We start from the raw sequence: 6,217 nt of genomic DNA, 5'->3' as shown, positions 1-6,217 counted from the left end.
GGGTTGCTTACCCGGGCGTCTGACGCATGCGCGTGGGGTACCAGCTGTCAGATCAGATGCATGGGGGTCGACTGGCTGCTTGACCACTCAGAAAGAGCGCAAACGAGTAATGCCGTCTTTTAGTTTTAGAAGATGATAATCATGGCTTGAAAAGGATATGGAAAATATTATGATTTTAAAAAGGAGCTATGACGTGGCATTGCAGTAGGTTATTCATCTTGAGCAGTTGTTTGTTGCTTCTCTCCCTTTAGCATGATACCCCTGGCCTCAAAACCCTTGAAGATCATGCGGTTAACCTTCACCAACAGGGTTAATTGATCCGACCTTCTCCTTCGCCTGGAACCTACTATACATTCTCTGCAAGCAGTAGCTGGTCTGTTATATACGTCATTTATCAACGTATGGATGAGGAGGGAGACAGAAACAATTGTGGGATGGGGTGTGGATTTGTGTGGTTGGGTTTGGTTGCAGGGGGAGAGAACGCACAGAGACTGTTCATTCTTCATTTTCTGGGTCATTGGCTTCTCCCTTGCCCCAACATCACCCCCCTTTCACAAACACACACACACACACACACACACACACACACACACACACACACACACACACACACACACATGCTCTCACATGCATGCACACACATGCACGAGCACGCACACGCATACACACGCACACACACGCGCACACACACACACACACACACACACATACAAATTTATCCCATGACGTAGCAATGTGTCAGGGAGAATTGGAGAGGAGCCAAGAGAAAGACATTTGAAAGAAAGGCATTAGGGAGAGAATGTAAAGAAAAATATAAATAGAGATTGAGAGAAAGACAGACAGAGAGAAGAAGGCAACCTATAATTCTTCTAGAGTAGAGGAGTGACATAATGATGGATTACTCATCCTGCCTACCTTCTCTCATCCCCTGTCCTACCCCATCCCCCAAGTCATGACGTGTGCAGCCTACTAAACCATATACTGTGTGTGTGTGTGTGTGTGTGTGTGTGTGTGTGTGTGTGTGTGTGTGTGTGTGTTGATTAGGTCTGTCAGAGTGTGTTTGTGGATGTGATTAGGTGTGTGTGTGTGTGTGTGTGTGTGTGTGTGTGTGTGTGTGTGTGTGTGCCTGCCTGTCTACCCTGTATGAATTCACCATAACCAACTGGCATTAATATTAATCTCATCACTCAAAATTGTGTGGGGTTAAATTGGGTTTTGCTGCTGCTGTCTAGTTCAAGTGCTGCCGGACCTATAAGCAGGCTCCTGCAAACCTCTCATTTCCATGGTGTGACAAAGCTAATGAAGCAGATCGGATTTATCTCAAGGAACAGCCTATCTGCCTCCTCGGCTGATCCTACTCACTTCTATCAGTCCCCAATGCCCCAATGCATATACCATATAACACCCAGGATAACAGGAGATGGGCCGGAGGGGGGGGGGGGGAGAGAGAGAGAGAGAGAGAGAGAGAGAGAGAGAGAGAGAGAGAGAGAGAGATGGGGGGCTGGGTCAGAGAAAGCAGGAGGAAACAGGAGTAGGATTAGTAGAGGATGAATTTGGATTGGGGACCGCAGAGTGAAAAACAGAGACAATAGGCCTAGAGAAAATCCTGCTTGTAAATAAACCTCTGCTAGCACACAGGGGATTGCATCTCCTACGGATGCTGATGACGCACAAGGGCTGTGTGTGTGTGTGTGTGTGTGTGTGTGTGTGTGTGTGTGTGTGTGTGCGTGTATATAGACATTGACTCATTCATCCAGCAGTTCTCTCTCTTGGGGATACTGGACCTTTCTAACGATGATATACTCACCCAATCATTTCCTTAAAAGCCCCCTGAGTAAACCATCGCTCCATTCCTTCTAGCCACATAAAGTCCACCACACCCCGCTGGCCTTCTGATCTCTCCGCGGCGCTCTACTCTCCCTAGTGGCCAGATCTAGTCAACACACCTACCGACTGAAAATGTGTGGTATCAAATAAAAACCAAAAGGTGGAGACATGACTCCAGAACACATCCTGGCGGACTTGTACACCGAAGGAAGATCATATATATGTCTTCATTTTCAGTAGGCCTACAATGTGTAGGCCTACACATTGTAGACCTACAGTAAATACACCTATTTGAAAATTATTTGCAATGGATACATATTAAATATTACATTTATTTACATTATTTATTATATATATATAATATATAAAATCATGCTATAATATATGTATTGTATTATATTTTCCACCCATGGATAGTAGACTACGTCAATAAGCACTCAGATATAGGTACTGAACTCTACTGAAATCTAGCTGTTTTAATGTATACATTGAAAGAAAGAAGAAATAAAGCAGGAAAGTAAAAAAAAAAGCTTTAGTGACGTTTTAATTCATCTAACATTGTTATTGTCTGCATAAAATGAATACAGGGGAAAAAAGCATTAATCTATTAATCTAGCCTTTAAAATGTATAAATAGAAACAAAACAAGAAACAAAACAAGGAAGAAAGAAATAATGACAGAAGGAAAGAAAGAATGACAGAAAGAAAGAAAGAAAGACAGAAGAAATGGGTGGTTGTGGTGAGGGAGGAAATAAGATGGTTGTAGCCCTGCTTGCAAATATGAGTTCATTAGTGAAGCCACCAGGGCGCTCGATGAAAATCAAGGCCTAGGTCTGATAAAGGCGCGGAGCGATGGGAGTAGAGGTGAAAGAAATTATTCATTTCCTGTTCCTCAGAGGCCGAGACTCAGTATCAGTGGATCAGCTGAGTAGAGAGGACAGACGGATAGAGGGAGAGGAGAGAGAGATAGATAATGAGAGAGAGAGAGAGAGAGAGAGCGAGAGCAAGAGAATGAGAGAGAGAGATTGTGTGAAAGAGAGAGAGAGAGAGTGTGTGAGAGAGAGAGTGTGAGAAAGAGAGGGAGACGATGGGAAAGAGAGGTAAATGCCAGTCTATCAGTTGAGTGAGTTGAGGAGACAAACCGGCTGTTATACTGAGGGAAAAGGATGAAAGAGAAGGTTTGTCTGATGATATGCAGGGAAGAGAGACATATTTGGAAGAAATGTCAAACTTGCAGTTTCTCTAAAAGAGGGGAGATAAAAGTGTTGGGTAACTATGGACCATTTACAAAAAAACACATGAAAGGGTTGGCATAGTCAAACTGAAAGCTCACAGTCCAGAATGCTGTACAAACAACACACACACACACACACACACACACACACACACACACACACACACACACACACACACACACACACACAGACTCCCCTTGGTGAATCTAAATGAATAAATGGAGAAAAAAACCTGACCATATAGGCAAAGCGAGAGAAAGAGAGTAAATGAGGTGGAGGAGCTGATAGGAAGCCTGATAGTCAGGTGTGAGCCGGCCAGGCGGGCTGGCAAGGAGAGCAGAGCCTGAGATGACAGAGGTAAGGCGTAGGGATACGCATGGCGCCACTGTTTTAATATAGATCCTCAGCGATAGGGCTGCCAGAAGAACACAGGATGTGTCCATCAGTCAGGAGTCAGCCGCTAGGAGGAAATTGCCACAATAAAACACACACACACACACACACACACACACACACACACACACGCATACATACATACATACATAGTTACTATCACATGTGTGTACGCACACACACACACACACACACGCACGCACGCACACGCACGCGCACACACACACACACACACACACACACACACACACACACACACACACACACACACACACACACACACACACACACACACACACACAGATCTGCCTGACAGGGAATAAAGCAGATGCGCTCAACCATGTGAACACACATTCCTCAGAATGGCTGACTGTCTGAAATAGTACTTTAGAAAAAGATTTGTATATTTTACAACTATTCCATTTTACATAATGGTCTGTGTATCAACATAGGTCAAATAACTAGATAACAGTTAATCCTTTTTTTGATATACTGTCATTTTGGGGATTCAATATGCACTTAGTACGTGCACTGGTTTAGGTTTGGATTAACTAATGGGTTAGACTATATCAGAGATGGAGTTGGGAGACACTGGGAATATTCGCTATTCAACTGAAAGACATTGTACATCTTTGTCTTTCTTTATCCCTCTCTCTTAAGTCTTTATGTGTGTGTTTGTGTGTGTCCCTCATCAACGATTAATCCTCTGGCTGAAATTGTAGTCAGACTGTAACTACAAACACACACACACACACACACACACATACACAATGAAGTGTGCTAATGTTTTGTATGCTTTGGATCAGAAGACATCTATTCAAAAGCCTGTGACCTCAAGTGAGTTAATTAAGCGTCTTACTTTTCTCTTTTTAAATGTAATCTGCCTGAGCACATTCTCGGTTTAACCTCTGCGTAATACATAATCCGAGCTACCCAGCTCTTTTTGTAAAGATGAAATTGCATATCAGAAAGCTGTATTGAATTGACATGAACACCAAGCAGGTGTGAAAATGAAAGGAAAGGAACAGAAAGTGACCTTTCTAAGGCCACAAGCATCACTTTCCTCCAATGACCATTGCCTGATGTACCTAGAACGTTTTCAATAATTCAAATACATGGGTTAGGTAGGGAGGTAGGTACAATTAAAGTGTTTTTATGGTGGTTTGTGCACTGTACAATTTTGTAATGCAAATGAATGTTTGCCAACATGAACCATTGATCCAGGTTGTTGGACAGGCACCAATAAGGTGTGATTATGTCAAGCACATGAGCAGCAATGACAGGTTTCCAAAAATGTGTTTGTTATGGAGAAGACATGACTAGCTACCACGGTAGAACAATAAAAAATGCACCTATTGGGTTCAGATCAGAGATGCCATTCCACCCATCACACAACAGTTTCCCTGGCTCCCAGGAGGACGATGGAGTCAGCAGAGGGACTCCAGTACAAAACACCCCTTCTCACAGAACAGACTCTGAACTGTTGTTGGGTGGATATGTGCATACAACAGCATTTCCCAATGAGGTTTCCATCATACATGTACATAAAATACAGTTTGAGCTGCCACGGTCCAGAGCACCAAAAACCTTTAGCCGTGGCCTGATGGACATCCCACCAACCCCATGTTGCTGTTCCAGGTGACTTGAGGCTCGACCCAGCAGCAGTATTTTGCTTGTAGAATTGAATTTATAATAGGTTGTTTGGGTTTGGATTGGTAACACCAGGAGGGTTTGCATAATGGGTACGCAAGTATTCAAAGGTATGTGTTGATTATTGTTAAATTATTATTTCCATTCCTTACCAATGATGTACATTGATGTACGTTGCCCCAGATGGCGAGTATGTCAATGTCAAATGAATACACAACAATGAATAAGTTAGATATTTCATACACTTTTATTATCTGATATTTCATATATTTATCATTTGATATTTCATATATCGTTTTTCTATACAGGCTTTACGGTCATTACAATCTGTCACCAACATACATAGATTTTATATAAGGTTAAGTGAGGGAGACAGAGAGAGAGAGAGAGAGAGAGAGACAAACAGACAGACAGAAGAGAGGCAGAGAGAGAGAGAGAAAGAGAGAGAGAGAGAGAGAGAGAGAGAAAGAGAGAGAGGCAGAGGGAATCATTTCCATCATTAGCTATTTTGGCAGTTGACAAGACAAGAGTACACAATGCACACACACACACACACACACACACACACACACACACACACACACACACACACACACACACAAGCACACACACATGTACGCCCGCACACATACACACTCATATCTTTGAACTGCATTCATTCCCTCACACGTCACCCTGTAACGTAACTGAACAGCTGGACAGTTTTAGTTTTTTCTTTATATCTCGCACCCTTTGCCCAATTACAACTGTGCACACATGGACGGAAGCGTGCGTACAAACACACAAACACACATACACACACACACACACACACACACACACACATACTGATACTCAGGCATTGAGTGAGGAAGGACACAAGGTAGATCAACGACACTGATACCAGACTGACTAGATATGAACATGTACATGTACAGTACAGCCATCTTTTTTTATCCTTCTGTTCCTACACACAGACATGCACACACACAAGGGTGCGATGATTCCAATTCTAAATTAAAAAAGAGAGTTGATTTGATACAATGCATTTATCTTCAAAACGGTTTTATAGAACACTTATAAAATACACACAGCTCCTTCCAAGTGTTGCGTATTGGACAAGCAAAGGAACGC

At 42.8% G+C, this 6,217-nt stretch overlaps 1 protein-coding gene across 1 annotated transcript in view; it reads right to left on the bottom strand.

The window, feature by feature from the left end:
- Positions 1 to 5,328: 5,328 nt before the first annotated feature.
- The window catches only part of slc6a4a (solute carrier family 6 member 4a), a 16,230-nt gene continuing 15,341 nt past the window's right edge, over positions 5,329 to 6,217 (bottom strand). Inside the window, exon 14 of the mRNA XM_084466804.1 lies at positions 5,329 to 6,217. This exon is cut by the window's right edge and continues 1,586 nt beyond it. The gene's annotated coding sequence lies outside the window, so the exon portion shown is untranslated.

This window comes from Micromesistius poutassou (assembly GCF_964030765.1).
Source record: "Micromesistius poutassou genome assembly, chromosome: 4".
NCBI lineage: Eukaryota > Metazoa > Chordata > Actinopteri > Gadiformes > Gadidae > Micromesistius > Micromesistius poutassou.
This window is presented reverse-complemented; position numbering and strand designations above follow the sequence as displayed.